At 41.3% G+C, this 18,994-nt stretch overlaps 1 pseudogene; it reads left to right on the plus strand.

Annotated features, from left to right (window-relative positions):
- The first annotated feature begins 14,010 nt into the window (after positions 1 to 14,010).
- Positions 14,011 to 15,566, plus strand: LOC142495548 (tubby-related protein 3 pseudogene; annotated as a pseudogene).
- Positions 15,567 to 18,994: the final 3,428 nt, after the last annotated feature.

Here is an 18,994-nt window from a genome sequence, read left to right on the forward strand (position 1 = left end):
GGTACACAAGAATGTGCCATAAAAATAGTAATTCAGTTTGTAGTGCTTTTCATAGTCAGATGGAGATAGGTAGAGAAAGAACCCAATATAGCACTCAAGTTCACCCTCTGGTGATAAGTGTAATGATTAAAAACATAACTTTATTAATTTGCAACACATATAAAATAATGGGTGTTAAAACAACGTACTGAAGGTAATCAGATCTGTGTACTGATAGCCGTATAGGCTCAGGATCAAAGGTAATAGTGTGTATTTGGTTAATCTAGTTAACATACAAGACAACAGTCCTAATATGGATCTGTGTAAAATGCTGATATAACAGGGTGTGCTAAGGTAAGTACTAAAACTACAGGTCATAAAATGCAGTGTCTGCATATACCAGATGTTGACATAGGTGGAATGACTAGTAGTGGCTGATACACATAACTGAGCATATATAATATATACCCCAGTAGGTATTTGTGTGCAGTTGAGAGTCAGCTTGATCCCCCTCTGTGATAAAATCAATATGCCCTGCACTGTGTCGAACTGACCTAGAATGACCTGGTAGGGTCTGCAATAGTGGGGTGTGCTAACCTCTAGTAACCTTAGTAGCAGATATCATGGACAATACACTCCGATATCAGGTTAACATAGATGGTAATTATAACCCTTCTCAGGGAGAGTGTGACACATAAATAAATGAATGACACAGAGGGGGTAGCTGCGTGATCCAGAGAAGTAACCCTTAGGCTGCTGTAAAGGAACTCTCTCTATAACAGCTGTATACAACAACGCAACATAACCATAAGTTGCTACAAGCGGGGGAACTTCACTGGGTACTCATAATAAACGGAGCACTATCCCTGTAAATATTTCTCTATAGGAGGCTCATAGTGTCCATCGGGGCACTTAAAGCCTGTGTAAACAGCACGGGCAGAGTACCGCATCAACTCGCGGTGTAGAGCATGACTGCGGAGACAATCTGAACTCTGCGTGTTCACGTGCTCAGTAGGGGCTGAACTAGATCCTGGGGAGCAGCATCCTCCCAGCCTCAGGCTCTAAGAGAGAGACTGAAGCAGTCAAACTTAATGCAATATATTCCTGTTCCTCAATTAGTAGAGCAGGTGAGTGAAAACCAGAACCACTGTAAAATCTAGCCTGGAGTTTCTATCCCACAGTCTTAGCAAATGTGAAACTGGGGAATAGATCATTTTTTCCCTTTTTTACACTTTCTGCCTTAAAATTGGACAAACACTGCCTAATATTTAGGGACTATGTCACAGTGGGCAAAAATATTCTAGTTTCAGGCTTTTTTGACCAGTCGATCAGATTGTCAGAGTAAGAAGGAAACACTTCTAACAAAGCCGTTTAGACGTGGTTTGAACATGCGATAAGCACTTACAGAATAGCAAAGCATGTCAATCCGCTTGTAAAGTGTACTTTAGAAGCGATTTATCACACTTCTGAGCTACAGAATAGCTCCCTTTATATAAAAACAAATGCAAATATATATTCAATAAAAATATGTTGCAATATTAAATAGATCCATGACCTCTGCTGTATATAAATTTGAAAAGCATTACATTGTGGTTGTCCTCTCTGTAATCATTGTTGGATTTAGTAGTTTGTTTTTCCTAATTTATAGTTTTAACCATTTTAAAATCTTTGACTTTACTGGATAAAAAATGTCAAACATTTAAAGTTATGAACAGGATCTCCCAACTCTCTTCCAACACTGCTCACAATTTTCAATTTGTCCCAGTATCTGAAGAGGAGATTACACAAGCGCGCCTCAAATTAAAACTAAGCAGCCAATGTGGACCTGACTTACTGCAATCTAAGTTCCAAAGACTTGGTGAGCCAGCCATTGCCAAACCAATTGCTTCCATAGTCAACTCTATTCTGTCTGCAGGCCATATCCCTAAGACCTGGAAAACTGCCAGAGTTAGCCCAATCTTCAAAAGTTGGGACAAAAACAATGTCTCAAACTACAGGCCAATCTCTCTTCTCCCAATACTATCCAAAGTCATGGCAAAATGTTTTCACTCCCAATAAATTGATTACTATACCAAGAGAAATTTCCGTAGCCAATTCCAATCTGGCTTTCGCCCCAAACACTCCACGGTAACTATCCTGCTAAAAGTTTGCAAAGAAATCCAGGGTGGAATGAAACTGGGACAACTCACTGGTGCAATATTCCTAGATTTTGCAAAGGCTTTTGATACTGTTGATCATGTTATCTTGCTTAACAGACTCCAGTGCTCTGGAGTAGGTAAGAATGCTTTAAACTGGTTGCATTCCTTGGATATCACCTGTGGTGTCCCACAAGACTCTGTTCTGGGTCCCTACTCTTCTCAGTGTTTATCAATGATCTTCCTACAGCTTATAATTGAGCTTCAATACACATGTATGTAGATGATACAATCTTATATGCACACATCCCTAGCCTCTCCAACCTTGAACACATACTTCAATCTGACTTTTTGAGACTTGAAAATTGGATTTTCCAAAACAAACTGTTTTTAAACACTGACAAGACTGTAATAATGGTATTTGGGACCAAGGATATGTTTTTAAAGCTTCCAATGACTGAGCTCCAGATCAGAACCAACCCTAATGATACCCTAACTCCTGTTACTAGTTTTAAATACTTGGGCATATATTTGACTCCCATTTAACATTGGGGATGCACATTGATACCCTGTCATCTAGAACCTATGCCAAACTAGGTGTTCTTTACAGGAACAAATCCTCCCTAAATCTGCTGGTCAGAAAGCGTATCACACAGCAGATGCTAATGCAAATGATCAACTATGGGGACATAGTAAATGGCTCGGCACCCCAAACCCACCTTAGCAAACTTGATACCTTCTACAATTCAATATACAGTTTTGTTCTCCAATGCAACTACATCACTGCAAAATGCTTAAAGAACTAGATTGGTAATAACTTAAGTCTAGGCACAAAGTTCACCTTTACTATCTTGCCTTCAAATACTTTCTGGGTAAGCTACTTGTCAATAAGCTCCTCACCCCCACCACATGCAGCACTTATCATCTGAGATCTGACTCCAAAAGACTGTTCATGATACCAAAGTTAAGCAAAGTATCCGGCCGGTCCTCCTTCTCTTACCGTGCAACCCAAAACTGGAACAATCTACCAGAGACACTCACAGCCACCACCAGTCTAAGTTATTTCAATACTAAATCTGTCTCACATTTAAATCTGGTCTGTAACTGTTACATACGCCTATAATATACATGATCTCTAACTGAACATGCAATGTTTTGTATATAATGTATATCCTGTTCACATATGTAACTATGTATTCGTAACTATGTATTATGTGTCATCTTAACTCTATGCCCAGGACATACTTGAAAACAAGAGGTAACTCTCAATATATTACTTCCTGGTAAAACATTTTATAAATACAAAAATACATAATTTGTTACATACATCTTTGAAGTCTTATACATTACTGTGCAATATGTCAAAATCTGTGATGGTTCTGGATGAGATGTTTTCAGTTAGTTACATAAAATATGTCATTCTGTTGAGATATGAGTGCCATCACCCCTCACCCTATCAGTACATAGAGAAAATGGATGCCTTTGTTTAATGCATAGATAAGACATTTCTCAAGGATGTAAGAGTAGATAAGCAGAGAGCATTAAGAGTTATCATCCAGACCTTTTATTTTTCAAAGGGAGTCCTTTCAATATTTCCAAAGAATGGATGTAAACAAGAGTAATACTGTCGGCTTTTGAAAAAATGGGTTGCAGCTTTATTCAAAGGATTGACGTTTCAGTCCCAACACAGACATTTGTCAAGATGTAATAAACATACTGTATTGTGCAAATGAAATGTATATTCTCACATTTAATCTGACCAATGACGCTCACTGTGTTACTGGACTGCCCATGACATTGGCTCCTACAGGTTTATCTCAAAGGACCGATGATTTAGGAGCTAATTGCTGTATGTCGGAACCCAAAGTTGAAAGCCTTTATTATTAAATTGCATTTAGGGCTTTACCAACCAAATAGCTGTGCATTATTATTAAGGTCTGAAAAAAAATGGTCGGGTAGAGAGTTCTATAGCAGGACAATGTCAGAACTGGAATGGACAAAATGCTGGTTTGCTACAATTGATAGATGAAATTGATTGATAGATGAAAAACCTTTTTAAATTTATTGCCAACGGTATACGATGTGACTCAAAATTGACTAACGTCTGAAAATGTCAAAAAGTTTTGTTTGCAACTAGGGAAACATAAAGAGGAACCAAAATCTCTAACATATACAAAAGTTAAAGAAGGTAGTTAGTGATGTATGAGATTAGCAACTTAAAAAATTACTGAAACACAAGCGTACAGATAACAAAATGGGGTAAGTTCCCAACACATCTAGTGCTGGGAACTTCTCCCCTTTTTTAATGTTTTTGTGGAGCGATTAGGGGTCCCTCCCTGTTCGCTTGTGCTTATCTTCATTTGGTTATCCCCTTCCTTTCATTTATCTTGAATTCAGTGCTGTCTATCATCTATATTTACATAATAAGAGTACAGATGTGTCCAGATTTACTGTTTTTGTGGCTTTGAAAGTTTGCAGCCACCGGACTGTATTGCAGCCATGCTCAATCGATGCTAAAATACAGAAAGGGGCTCGGGAGGATTAACTCAGTGGTGGTCTCCCATTCTGAATGGGACGCCAGCAGTGTTAATCCTACAAAGCCAGCAGCAAGTCTCTAAAAGCTGCATAGAGGAAAACCAGAGACAAGCAGTCTCCTGCTAGAATGAAGGCCATCCTCCTCCTCTTCGTCCTCACCATCATTTAAAAAATGGCAGATGCCCAAGCATTAATACAACAGTAAGCCCTTAATTACCTTGTGATTACTGGTGTTTTAATGGGATTGGTGAAGGGTGTACTGTAATTTCCCTGGTGTGGGTGGTTATGGTTAGCCGTCCTGGAAACTTGCGGGAGGAGTTAATCCCTTAATTACCTTATCAGTTAATGGAAAAAAGGAGGAACAAACCTCAAATACTGGTGCTCGATCAATAGCAATAGAAAAAGTAACACAATAATGTAATAAATATCTTCATAGTTCCCATCGATTGTAATAGCCTGTATAGGGGCAATATTAACCCATTCAGGCTTCTTTAGGTCCTCGTGTGTTAATGGACTCACTCAGGGTGGGGGGGGGGGCTAGTAAGCAATGAATAAGACCAGGATACAAGTGAAGTCACCGTTAAGCATGTCTCACAAAATAAACACAGAGCCTAAAGCTTCCCTCTCAACACCCTGTGTACAACACTGTAAGGGTCAGCTGGCAAGTACTCACGAAATGATCTCCATGTCTGCCAAGTGTTGCTGATTGATAGAAGGAAAGCCCAGGTATAACGTTGATACAGCGTTCTCCAGCCAGTAGATAGAGTCGAAAAAATGCTGTAAGAATGGCAGGCACTGCTTTCCGATCACAGGAACACACCAAGTGCAATTAAAAATTGAAAATCATTTATAATCCAAACATAGACATACACAGAGCAAGAAACTCTGACGCGTTTCGTCCTTGCAAAAGGACTTTATAAAAAAGTAACAAACACAGCCACAGGTGATCTTTAAGTAGGTGTAGCCTTAATCTCATTGGGTGAAACATGAGAGGTAAGTGAGTGAAAAACACAACTGCTGAATAATGAATACAAACACAGCACATATAGAGATGCAATGTTGAAACTCTCAATGGGATACACCTAAAAAAAAGTAATTTCACTATATAGTGGATAACCACCATAGAACATATAACATATAATAATAATCAACATAAAAAAATACATATAATATGAAAAACAAACCCCAAAAAAGGGCTACAATGTGTAATGTCTAAGACCACAAAAAATATACTAGCATGGTTAATAAATATATGAAGAGATAACAACAAGTTGATATTGAGATGAAAAATGATCATTATAAGTCAATATGGAAGAAAAGGAAGATACTAATCATAATAACTATTGTAAAAACAATCATAGTAAAGAATATTAAAAATAAAATAAGAAAAAAAGAAAGAGACAAAATATAATAATAACAAAATATAATAAGAAAAAAATCATAATAAAGTAGTCACAAAAAAATATTATAATCACAGAGAATGTATATAAATTTAAATGAAAATACATTGTAAATGTACCTATATATATGAAAAAATAAATCAAATGAATATATCAAATGAATCCTATTAGAAACCATAATAGAGACAGAAACCAAAATTTTAAATAGTGGTAATATACCATAGTACCCCCTTGGGAAAATCAATCAAACAAAAAATGTTTGAGCTCCCAATCAATGTTGATACCCATAGGATAAAGGGTACCCATGGTATATATCCAATACATCTCTTGTTTATTTAGTTTATTTAGTTTATTCATTTTGTAACCACCCCTAGGATGGGAGGGTATATGTTCAATACCGGAAACGGTGAAATTATTAATTCCACCCTTGGGACATGTTGAAAAGTGACTGGACACCGGATGGGTTACATCATTTCTTTTTATGAGTCGCACATGTTCTGCTATTCTCAATCTCAAGGATCTTATAGTACGACCTATATATCGTTTCTAACATCCACATTGTAAATTATAAATTACATAACTACAGTAGTATGGCAATTCAAGAAGCTTTTAATACACATTAGATGTCAGGTATCTGTTTTTTTGTTTCCAAATGTACAGGCTTTACTTATAGATCATTTTATAAAGCCTTTTGGTTTGTCTGTTAACCATTTTCCTTTTTTGTTTGTTTCTACCTTTTTTAAGGCGCTTAGAGCTAGGTCGTCCTTGAGACTACATGCCTTAGTGAAAACCACCTGTGGTACAGTAGGAAGAAAATCTCCCAGGATAGGATCTCGTTTCCACATGCCAATGATTCCGAACGATTTGTTGTATTTTATCTAGCTTCTCTAATAAATGGAGTGACATTTTTCTCAGTTTCTTTCTTTTTGGTATCTGTTTTCAGTAGATTTTCCCTATCTAGTTGTCTTGCTTTGTTTTTAGCTGCCTCAATTACAGATGTATCATAATTTTCCTCAAAAAAAAAATTTCAAGAATTTTTTCTTGGATATTGTATTCTTTTAGGTCAGAACAGTTTCTTCTTATTCATCTAAGTTGCCCATAACCATTTTTTATGGTGACAACTAGAATTTAATAAAAAGTAGTTACAATCGACAGTCTAAAAGTATGTCATTGTCTGAATAGTGTTATTTTGTATGTGTATATATATATATAGTGCAGAATAAATGAGTTCTTCAGTATTAGGTGAATCGCCACGATGTTAAATCCATTCGCCCGGGGCGTGCAAATGTATAGGTTTGTCGAACACTGTATATATATATATATCATATAACAAGGAACAGTAGGCATTCCGTCAAGATAATCAATGAGGTGGGTGCAAATCCTATATGGTAAAATAGGTAATATGATACCGTGGTGAGACGAAATCAAAGGCAGCACTCCAAATGGTGGTCAAAAAATATATTGTAGTTAACAAGACACCATACCGACATTTCAGTCCACAAGCGGGACCTTTCTCAAGGTGATCACCTTGAGAAGGGTCCCGCTTGCGGACCAAAACGTCGGTATGGTGTCTTGTTAACTACAATATATTTTTTGACCACCATTTCAAGTGTTGCCTTTGATTTCGTCTCACCACGGTATCGTATTGCATATATATATATATAAACAAATAAAATAAAACCCTCCCTCATATTATTTACCAGGATGGGGTGTGGGGGGGGGAAGGAAGAGAAGAGAAGCACCCTATTGTCAGCTCTGCAGACTATACAGTAATATTTCCATTTGATATATATATATATATATATATATATATATATATATATGCATATTTCCATTTGATATATATATATATATATATATAAAGTGTTCGACAAACCTATACATTTGCTCGCCCCGGGCGAGTGGATTTAACATCGTGGCGAGCTCCTATTGGCCCAAGCAGCACACGTTTGGTACTAGGTGGCGAGTAGATTTTTTTGTGTGGCGAGTAGATATTTTGGTGATTTGTCGACCACTGTATATATATATATATATATATATATATATATATATATATATATATATATATATATAATACTGAGTTAAGTTATGGTGAGTAAAAAAAGTGACAAAAACCCTCCATTGCAAAGCAAATATGCAGATATGTAAATATAACTGTATGCTCATCTGCATGTCTAAGGGTTTTTGTCACTTTTTTTACTCACCATAACTTAACTCAGTATTATGGTATACCCCATGCCTTAGCTTCTTTGCATACCCAGTCAATCAACCCCACACTGATGAGACCCATTAAGGTCGAAACAGATGTCTGTGGGTGGTTTTCTGGGTATGCACCTTAACCCTGGCTGTGCTCAAAGCTGTGACCATGCAGCAAGCTTAAGCCTATAGGGAACCATGTTAAAAATGGTTTTTGAAGCAAAAAGTGTGCTCATTTGCATGTAATTTCCCAGAATCCCTTGCTGCAGTGGAAGTGCTGTGTGCTGGGTGATAATGGGGAAAGGCGGGGTTGCAGACCTGCCTTAGACATGCAGATGAGCATACAGTTATATATATATATACATATATATATATATATATATATATATATATATATATATATATATATATATATATATATACCTAGATCCAAGAAGGGGATTTTTGTTTTACTAAAATTAGAGGTAAAATTAAATTTTAAACATTTGTATTTAAATATGTTAAAAATTAAATTGAAAGTTCCTCATTTCCTCTCTATATAAAAACAATATCATCTATATAGCTGCACCATCGGACTAGGTTTGCGCCAAAGGGATTGTTATGCTGAATAAATTCATCTTCCCATGCTCCCATAAACAGATTAGCATAACGTGGCGCAAACCAGGTCCCATGGTGGTGCCGCACAGCTGAAGATAAAATTGATCTTCAAGTAAAAAAGTATTTATGGGTTAAAATAAGCTTAATTCCATCTAAAATAAATTGCACCTATAATGGATTTAGAACTTTCTTTTCCCTTAGGATTTTCCCAACAGCCTCACATCTTTTTTCATGATCGATGACTGTGTATAGGGATGTTACATCCACTTTGCACATAATAGAATTAACTTGCCATTCTACTTCTTTTTATAGGTTTATGATTTGGGTTGTGTCTTTAATGTGGGATGGGAGATTATTAATATAGGTCTCTAGATATGGTCAATGTATTGGGATAAGTTGGAGGTAGCTGAGTCTATTCCAGCAATAATCGTTCTCCCATGCGGTCTTATTGCATCCTTCTGGAAGATCCATTGGCTATCTTTGGAAGAAAAAAAAAGAAAAAAATAGGGATTTTTGGAAAATTATTGGATAAGAAATTAAAATCTAAATCATTTAAAATTCCCATATTTTTGCCCTTATTAATCTGCATATTAATTCTTGTAACTAGTTCTTTGTTGGATTACTTTTCAGTTTTCTGTAAGTCTTTTGATCCCTCAATAAATGTTGGGATCCTTCTAGGTAGTAAACCCTGTCCATGATGCACTGTCCCTTCTCTGTCGGTTTTATCACCAGCTCAGTATTATCCGACAATAGTTTTAATCTTTCTCCCTTTATTGGTGGATGTACCATATGATATCTTCCCTTTTTTGGAGTGATGTGATGTCACCTTAAAGGTAGGGAATTGAACTATTTGTGTTTTCGTTCTGCCCCACATGTGGTTCATGGAAGTCGCACTCCAACTTTTGCATCTGTTTTACTGTGAGACCTTTTGGAGGGTTGATCATTTGAAGAACCCGAGGGGTTGTATTTGATACATTTTTGTCACTGATCAATCAATCCCTGTCTTGCACTCATTTGCATCCCATTGATTGATGCCCTTTAATTGATTTGTTTTCTAGAAGTGTATTATTGTATTGTATTGTATGTCTTTATTTATATAGCGCCATAAATGTACATAGCGCTTCACAGTAGTAATACATGTGGTAATCAAATAAATAACAGATAATATAAATAACAGATCATGGGAATAAGTGCTTTAAACATAAAAGTAACATTAATAATAATAATAATAATAATAATAATAATAATAATAATACTGGCTTTGCCTGTCTGTCTCGTGTAACAAAATAATTGTATTTAATTGTAGTTCTCAAGCTGACTGTAAAGTATTGCAATGCCCCCTTAAGTGGAGGCCTGTATTTACCAAAAATAAATGATGATGCAAGAAATATATGTATATTGTTACATAGTACATAGCTACATAGTAGAGGAGGTTGAAAAAAGACATGCGTCCATCAAGTTCATCCTATGCTAAATGTAGACAACAGAAATGTAACCTATAAATATACTTACTTATTGATCCAGAGGAAGGCAAACAAAAAACCCAGTGACATATCATCCAATGATATCTACTGTATTTATAGAAAAAAATTAATTCCTTCCTGACTCCAAGAATTGGCAATTGGATTGCTCCCTGGATGAACATCCTTCCCATGTATACGTATTTGGTATATCCCTGTATACCTTTCCTTTCTAAAAAGATGCGCAACCATTTTTTGAACAAATCTATTGTATCTGCCATCACAGTCTCCATGGGTAATGAATTCCACATTTTAACTGCCCTTACTGTAAAGAACCCTTTCCTTTGTTGCTGGTGAAATCTCCTTTACTCCAACCTAAAGGGATGACCCCATGTCCTTTGTACTGCCCTTGGGATGAATAGTTCTTTTGAAAGTTTCTTGTACTTTCCCCGAATATATTTGTATATAGTTATCATATCCCTTCTTAGATGCCTCTTTTCTAATGTAAATAATTCGAATTTACGCTAGCCTCTCCTCATAAGTTAGATTGTCCATCCACTTAATTAATTTGGTGGCTCTTCTCTGCACTCTCTCTAGTTCCATAATGTATTTTCTAAGGAGTGGTGCCAAAAATTGTACTCCATATTCAAGGTGTGGTCTTACTAATACTTTATAAAGGGGCATAATTATGTTATACATCCATTGCCCGTTTAATGCAAGATAAGATCGTGTTTTCCTTTGCAGCTACTGCATGACTTTGGGCACTATTGCTAAGCCTGCTGTCTACAAGCACTCCTAAATCCTTCTCCATCCAGGATTCCCCCATTTTATCCCCATTTAATTTGTAAATCAACTGGTTATTCTTGCTTCCCAAATGCATAACCTTACATTTATCTGAATTAAACCTCACCTGCCATTTACCTGTCCACATTTCCAGTCTCTCCAAGTCCTTCTGAGAGAGAAATTACATCCTGCTCTGATTCTACTACCTACACAAATTAGTATTATCAGCAAAGATGGAGACTTTGCTCTCGATGCTAACCTCAAGGTCATTAATAAACAAGTTAAAACGCAGGGCTCCCAGTAATGATCCCTGAGGTACTCCACTCACGAACTTAGCCCAACTTGAAGGTTCCATTTATGACAACCATCTTTTGTCTATCCTTCAACCAGTTTTCAATCCAGGTGCATACATTTGTACGAAATCCATTTTGCTTTTCTTTTTGTACACCAACCTCTTGTTTGGACCTGTATCAAAAGCCTGTCAGGATTGCCTAGACCTCCTGCCTAGCCATAGCTTCCTTGTCCACTGGGTGTGCTGCTGTCTTCTGTTGGCTCTGGGTTCCTCTGTCTGTCTGTCTTCTTGTTGCTCCTGTCTCTGTCCTTTATAGCTTGCTTCCTGTCTGTTGCTTTTGCCTTTGCTTGCTAGTCAGACTCCTGCAGTATGCTCATGCCTGTCTTTGATCCTGACCTGTTTCCTGTACCTGTACCTGTATTTGAGTCTGCTCACAGTAAAAGCCCTTGCTAGTAATCTGGCTTGTCCCTGGTTATTCCTGCTCCCCGGTCTCAGTCCCTGCTCCCTGTTCTTAGTCCCTGTCCTGCCCCGCCTGTCCTGTTCCAGTCTCCTCGTTGCCGACCTCTGCTTGTACCTAACTTCGCTGCCTGCCGCCTGCCTCGGACCCCTGCTTGTACCTGACTTCGCTGCCTGCCGCCTGCCTTGGACCTCTGCTTGTGACCCCTACTACGCTCGTGCTGTTCCGGCCACCGAGATCCTACCCGCCACAGGAGTCTCCCGTGACAGAAAGCAAAGGCCACTTCTGGATCTCGCTGGAACAGATTCTTCTTCTGCCTGCACCCTTTCCTGCCTGCTGCAGCAGACCACATCCGCATGGTTGAAGATAAGTACTTTCGTTTCTTTTTTGGAAATCCAAGTTGGGATTTTGAAAGGTTTTTTTGTCGTTGCTGCTAAGTGTTCTGCAAGAATTATTGCGTTCATAACGAAAAAACATTTTTTCTGAGACTAGAACTGTTACTACCGACTATTGCAGCTTTCTTTGAGATGTTTATTTTTGCAAAGGTTTCTGCAGGGTTTTTTGTGCCACTTTCTCCCTGAGAAGAATTCCCTATTACAAAAAAGACCCTTCCCTGCAGTACCTGTTTTTGCCATTTTGAGACTTTCATTACCTGGACAAGAATTGTCTCTGCATTGTGGGTGGGCCACTGCAGATTTTCAGACTCACATTTCTATTTAGGATGGTTACCTTGATTTACTGCTGTTCACAGGGTCTTCATTTCAAAAGACAAAAGTGCTCCCATTATTTTGTTGCTGCATGCTTTGATTTTCTTGCATCTATAGTTTTTCATATGATTGGTTCTAAGGTTTCAGGTTTACCTGCAAGTTCCCCTAAAGTTTGTTTCTTTGTCTATATGATATCCCTACGCCTGATGCATAAAGATTTAGATGTAACTGCAGGTTTTCTCTGTCTGTCTGATATCCCTACGCCTGATATCAAAGGTTTCAGATTTGACTGCAGGGTTCTCTATCTGATATTCCTATGTTCAATGTCAAAAGTTTCAGATCTAACTATAAGTTTTCTCTGTATTAGTTTCCTGCTGTCTATGATATTTCTATGCCTGATATCAAAAGTTTCAGATTCAACTGCAGGTTTTCTTTGTCTATATGATATCCCTACGCCTGATGCATAAGGATTTAGATGTAACTGCAGGTTTTCTCTGTCTGTATGATATCCCTATGCCTAATGCCTAAAGATTCAGATATAACTGCAGGTTTCTCTGTCTATGTTTTTTCCTTGCATTTATAATCTCTGTGACTGATGTTAAAGTCTTTAAGGGTCAGCTCTCCTATCTTGTGTCTCTCTGTGTCTAATATTCCTGTTGTTCATTCTAATGCTTCTGTTTTAAAAACACATCTCCTCTTTACTGGTGTCTTGGGAAGTGTGGTTTAATTATGGCTCCCACTCAAACAGTCTTGAGCAGTAAATGTGAACACAGTACCACTGATTCTTCAGAACTTCTCAAAGCAAGGAAGAAGAAGAAGAAGAAGAAGAGAGGCATTACTGTGGAAGTTGCAGAAGGAATTAAGAATGAAAATTTAACCTCAGAGTCTGCATTTGATGAAAGAGATATGCTGCAGCTTAAGGCAACTCACAGACGTAGCCCAAGAATAGTGGAAGAGAAGAAAGATGCTCCTACTCAGACGCTTCAAGCTGCACAGAAAGCGATTGATTGTCTTTATGAACGTTTAGATAAGGAGCAAGAGGCCAAGATTGCACTACAAAGCTGTCTATCTTCAGCAATTGCTAAGTGTGTTCTCCAGGAGAAAGAAAGAGAGCAGTTGGAGAGGGACAGGGTAATCCTGTCAAGTAAGATGGAGAAGGCCTATGCTGATAATGCGCAGTACCAGAATTTCATGGCTCAAGTTGGCGCAAAACTGGAAGCCTCTGAGGAGAAGAATTGCCACTTCAACATAGAACTACGTTCTTTGAGAGAGATCTTCGAAGGATTAAATAGCAGTTTTGAAATGGTAACCCAGAAGTGCAAGAATCTCTGTTTCCAGGTCAGTGAAGGAGATAAGAAACTCCATGAATTAGGAGAGGAGAAGAAGCAGTTGGCCCAGGAAAAGTTGGATATGCAGACAGCACTGCAGAATGCAGAGAGAGTGCTGCAAGAGGAACGTGCCTCCCTGGAGCGGCGCACTCAGGCAGAGAATATGCTGCAGAGTCAGCTGCGAGAACTACGTGCACATCTGCAGGACGCCAAGGAGAGATGGGTGAATGCTGAAGAGAGACAGCGAGTATTGCAGGAGGAAAGTTTCCAGACTGCCTACAAGATAAAGATGCTGGAAGAGTATTTGAGTACCCAGTGTGTCCCCAAAGAACAGCATGAGGAGCTGAAGGTCACACTGAGCATAACCAGAGCCTCGCTGGAGGAGGAAAGGTCTGGGAGAGCACGGCCCGGTTCTGCCTCCAGCAGAAAGTCTCTTTCAGACTCTGGTTCCACAGAGACATCCCCTCTCAGTCCTCCTGGAGACGTGGGGGAAGTGGGCGACCTGAAGGAGTTTGTTCTGCGCCCCGCGCCACGCGGTGTCACCGTCAGATGTCGGATCAGCCGAGACAAGAAAGTGATGGACCGAGGACTGTACCCCACCTACTACATGCACCTGGAGCGGGACGAAAACCACAAGCTCTTTCTTCTCGCTGGGAGGAAGAGAAAGAAGAGTAAAACGTCCAACTACTTCATATCTATTGATCCGACCGACATGTCCCGGGAGGCGGGCAGCTTTACTGGCAAACTCCGATCCAACCTAATGGGGACCAAGTTTACAGTGTTTGACCGCGGTGTTAGCCCAGCCAGGGCTCGGGGACAGTCAGAGAATGCAGCGTCCCGGCAAGAACTGGCGGCTATTTGCTATGAAACTAACGTCCTCGGGTTTAAGGGTCCCCGGAAGATGGCGGTTCTCATTCCCGGAAAGAATTTCAATCACGAGCGCATCCCTTTCCAGCCACACAATGATTCGGAGAGCCTGCTGTCTAAATGGCAGAACAAGTGTCAGGAGAACATCATCGAGCTGCACAATAAGGCCCCCGTGTGGAATGATGACACTCAGTCTTACGTGTTCAACTTCCACGGGCGTGTCACACACGCATCTGTGAAGAACTTCCAGATTGTGCACGACAATGATCTGGAGTACCCTCTGCCCACTGACAAGCCACCAGAGGTGGGTCACCTTGAGTCGCCGTTTCATCAAGGCCTCCGGGAAGAGCCTGGAGGATCGTCCGGAGAACGCTCCTGAGAGGGGGGAGTAATGTCAGGATTGCCTAGACCTCCTGCCTAGCCATAGCTTCCTTGTCCACTGGGTGTGCTGCTGTCTTCTGTTGGCTCTGGGTTCCTCTGTCTGTCTGTCTTCTTGTTGCTCCTGTCTCTGTCCTTTATAGCTTGCTTCCTGTCTGTTGCTTTTGCCTTTGCTTGCTAGTCAGACTCCTGCAGTATGCTCATGCCTGTCTTTGATCCTGACCTGTTTCCTGTACCTGTACCTGTATTTGAGTCTGCTCACAGTAAAAGCCCTTGCTAGTAATCTGGCTTGTCCCTGGTTATTCCTGCTCCCCGGTCTCAGTCCCTGCTCCCTGTTCTTAGTCCCTGTCCTGCCCCGCCTGTCCTGTTCCAGTCTCCTCGTTGCCGACCTCTGCTTGTACCTAACTTCGCTGCCTGCCGCCTGCCTCGGACCCCTGCTTGTACCTGACTTCACTGCCTGCCGCCTGCCTTGGACCTCTGCTTGTGACCCCTACTACGCTCGTGCTGTTCCGGCCACCGAGATCCTACCCGCCACAGGAGTCTCCCGTGACAAAGCCTTTGTAAAATCTAAGTAGACCACATCAGCTGCATTACCCTGGTCTAAATTCCTACTTACCTCCTCAAAAAAAAAAAAGGTTAGTTTGGCATACTGTATCTATCCTTCATAAATCCATTCTTATTATTACTAATAATAATAATTTGGTTTTTCATTAGGTATTCCTGAATATTATCCATATTAAACCTTCAAGTAGTTTCCCCGCTAGTGAAGTCAGGCTTACAGGTCTGTATTTCCCCGGGTGTGACCTATCTCCTTTTTTAAATATACAGTAGGCACCACGTCTGCTTTGCGCCAAACTTGTGGTACTGAGCCTGTGGAAATGGAGTCCTTGAATAATAATTGTAATGGTTTTGCTATTACTGAACTTAACTCCTTGAGAACTCTTGGATGTATGCCATTGGGGCCAGGTACCTTATTTACTTAATATTTTTCAAGCCGCCTATTAACTTCTTCCTCAGTTTACCAATTGTTCATTAATATGGAGGTTGTGGCTTCCTCCTACAGCACTACTATTGAAATTATCTTATCTGCTCCTTCCTTTCTGTGCCAATTTGATTTAGTCTTTAGAAGTTTTGTAGTATTATCTTCATGTACTATGGTTGTCTCGCACTTGCCCCCATTCTACCCCCTTAACCCCTTGTTTCCTCATCTATTTTATTTAGTTCGTTATCTGTTTCATTGTGTACAATACAGCAGGGTTTCCCAAACTTTTTTTTCCGTGACCCGGTTATTTTTGAACTTCTCCTTCGTGACCCACTAAAAATGTTATCGCCTATACTGGCCTATAAGGCCTGCACAGACACACACACAGCCACTGATACAAACACACACACACACACACACACACACAGCCACTGATACACACACACACACGCAGCCACTGACAGACACGCAGCCACTGACAGACACGCACTGATACACACACGCAGCCACTGACACACAAGCAGCCACACACACACATGCAGCCACACAGACACACACACACACACACACTGATACAGACACTGCTACACACAGACACACACATAGACACTGCTACACACACACAGACACTGATACACACACACACACACACACACACAGACACTGATACACACACACACAGACACTGATACACACACACACACAAACACACAGATACAGATACACACACACACTGATACACACACACACACACACAGATACATATACACACACACTCGCTCTCCCCTATACGCACACAGACACAAACAGTGAATTACAGGCAATGACGGATGTGGGTGGGTAGGAGGAGGGGGCCAGGGAAACACTATGGAGGAGGGGGCCAGGGACACTTGGGTGGGTGGGTTGGAGTGGGAGGAGGGAGGAGGGGGCCAGGGACACTTGGGGTAGGAGATGGCCAGGGACACTTAGGGAGGGAGGAGGGGGCCAGGGACACTTGGGTTGGAGGGGGCCAGGGACACTTGGGTGGGTGGGAGGAGGGGGCCATGGACACTTGGGTGGGTGGGTGGGTGGGTGATAGGGAGGAGGTGGCCAGGGACACTTGGGTGGGTGGGTGGTAGGGAGGAGGGGGCCAGGGACACTTGGGTGGGCGGGTGGGAGGAGGGGGCCAGGGACACTTGGGTGGGTGGGTGGGAGGAGGGGGCCAGGGACACTTGGGTGGGTGAGAGGAGGGAGGAGGGGGCCAGGGACACTTGGGTGGGTGGTTGGGTGGGAGGGAGGTGGGGGCCAGGGACACTTGGGTGGGTGGGATGGAGGAGGGGGGCCAGGGACACTTGGGTGGGTGGGTGGGAGGAGATGGCCAGGGACACTTGGGTGGCAGGGAGGAGGGGGCCAGGGACACTTGGGTTGGAGGGGGCCAGGGACACTTGGGTGGGTGGGAGGAGGGGGCCAGGGACACTTGGGTGGGAGGGAGGGAGGAGGTGGCCAGGGACACTTGGGTTTGGAGGGGGCCAGGGACACTTGGGTTGGAGGGGGCCAGGGACACTTGGGTGGGTGGGAGGAGGGGGCCAGGGACACTTGTGTGGGAGCCAGTGACTGGGTGGGTGACAGTGACTGGGTGGGTGGGAGAGAGTCACTGGGTGACAGTGACTGGGTGGGGTGACTTACCTTGCCGCCGGACGCTTTCCCCTGCTGCCCCCGATATCCCCTGCTGCCCGGGATGGGAGGTGGGCTTGGGGGCACGGGAGATGGGCTCGGGAGGGGGTGCCACAGGAGGTGAGCTCGGGAAGCTGGCCACGTGGGGAAGAGGGCCGCAGTAGGAGCTTGTAATTCCACCCTCTCCCATGTAACCTGCGGGCCGAAGAGGAGCTGGTACTTCCCCCTCCGTCCCACATAACGTGCGGGCCGCAGAGGAGCTGGTACTTCCTCCTCTGTCCCACGTTGGGAGCGGGGGGGGGAGGAAGGGAGCGCATGCTTGCCCTTTTTAACCTTGCCCTGCGCATGCGGGGGGAATCGCCGCCATTTTTTTAACTTGATGGGGGGGGGGACGGGAGACACCGCGCGGCCAGCCTCGCTGCGACCCGGCAATTTTGGTGCCGCGGCCCGGTGCCGTGTCGCGACCCACCATTTGGGAAACGCTGCAATACAGTATTAATCTATATCACCTATCACATGATGCGATCAGTAATAAGAACTGCTGACCCTGATCTGCCTGGATAGGGTGCTGAGGCACAAAGTAAATGTATTTTCCATCACTTTTTGCAACTGAAATAAACCTGCACTATGTTGTGGGCGGGATTCATCCCATCTAGATTAGTAGGTAGTGAATTATATAAAGTTTATCAATTTACTAATAAAACAAACTGCATAAACAAGGGATGAAACAAGGGACAAAGCCAATTTCTCCCTCTGAATTACTTATGTATTCTATGCAGCATGTCTATGTTAATCACTTTGGTACAGTGTAGATTAATTTTTGCAACAGTTATGCGTGTCATTCATTCATGATATTATACACAGTAGAAAAATATTCTATATTATAAGCAGTTTTCCTAACAAGTAAAAATGTAAATTTAGTCAATGAATTATGTAACCATTTAATAAATGCACTGAATGTCAGAATGGTATTTAATTAAGCAACATTTTACTATGTCATTTATTTTGAAGACTTAAGTAGGGGCTTTGCATGAGCAAAACAATTCTACTGCTCAGTATTATTGCAGTTGTTGTTACTATAAATAATAAAACATTCTGTCAATCATTTGTTTTTCCTGGAAACATTTTTTTTAAAAAGGGAGAAGATTGAAATGTTTTATATTTTGGCACTTAAGACCTATGCCTTGATGTGTTATACCTTGAGTCTGAAATGTAGTTTTGAAGATGATTTTAGCACTGATATCC

This window comes from Ascaphus truei, chromosome 1 (assembly GCF_040206685.1).
Source record: "Ascaphus truei isolate aAscTru1 chromosome 1, aAscTru1.hap1, whole genome shotgun sequence".
NCBI classification, from domain to species: Eukaryota; Metazoa; Chordata; class Amphibia; order Anura; family Ascaphidae; genus Ascaphus; species Ascaphus truei.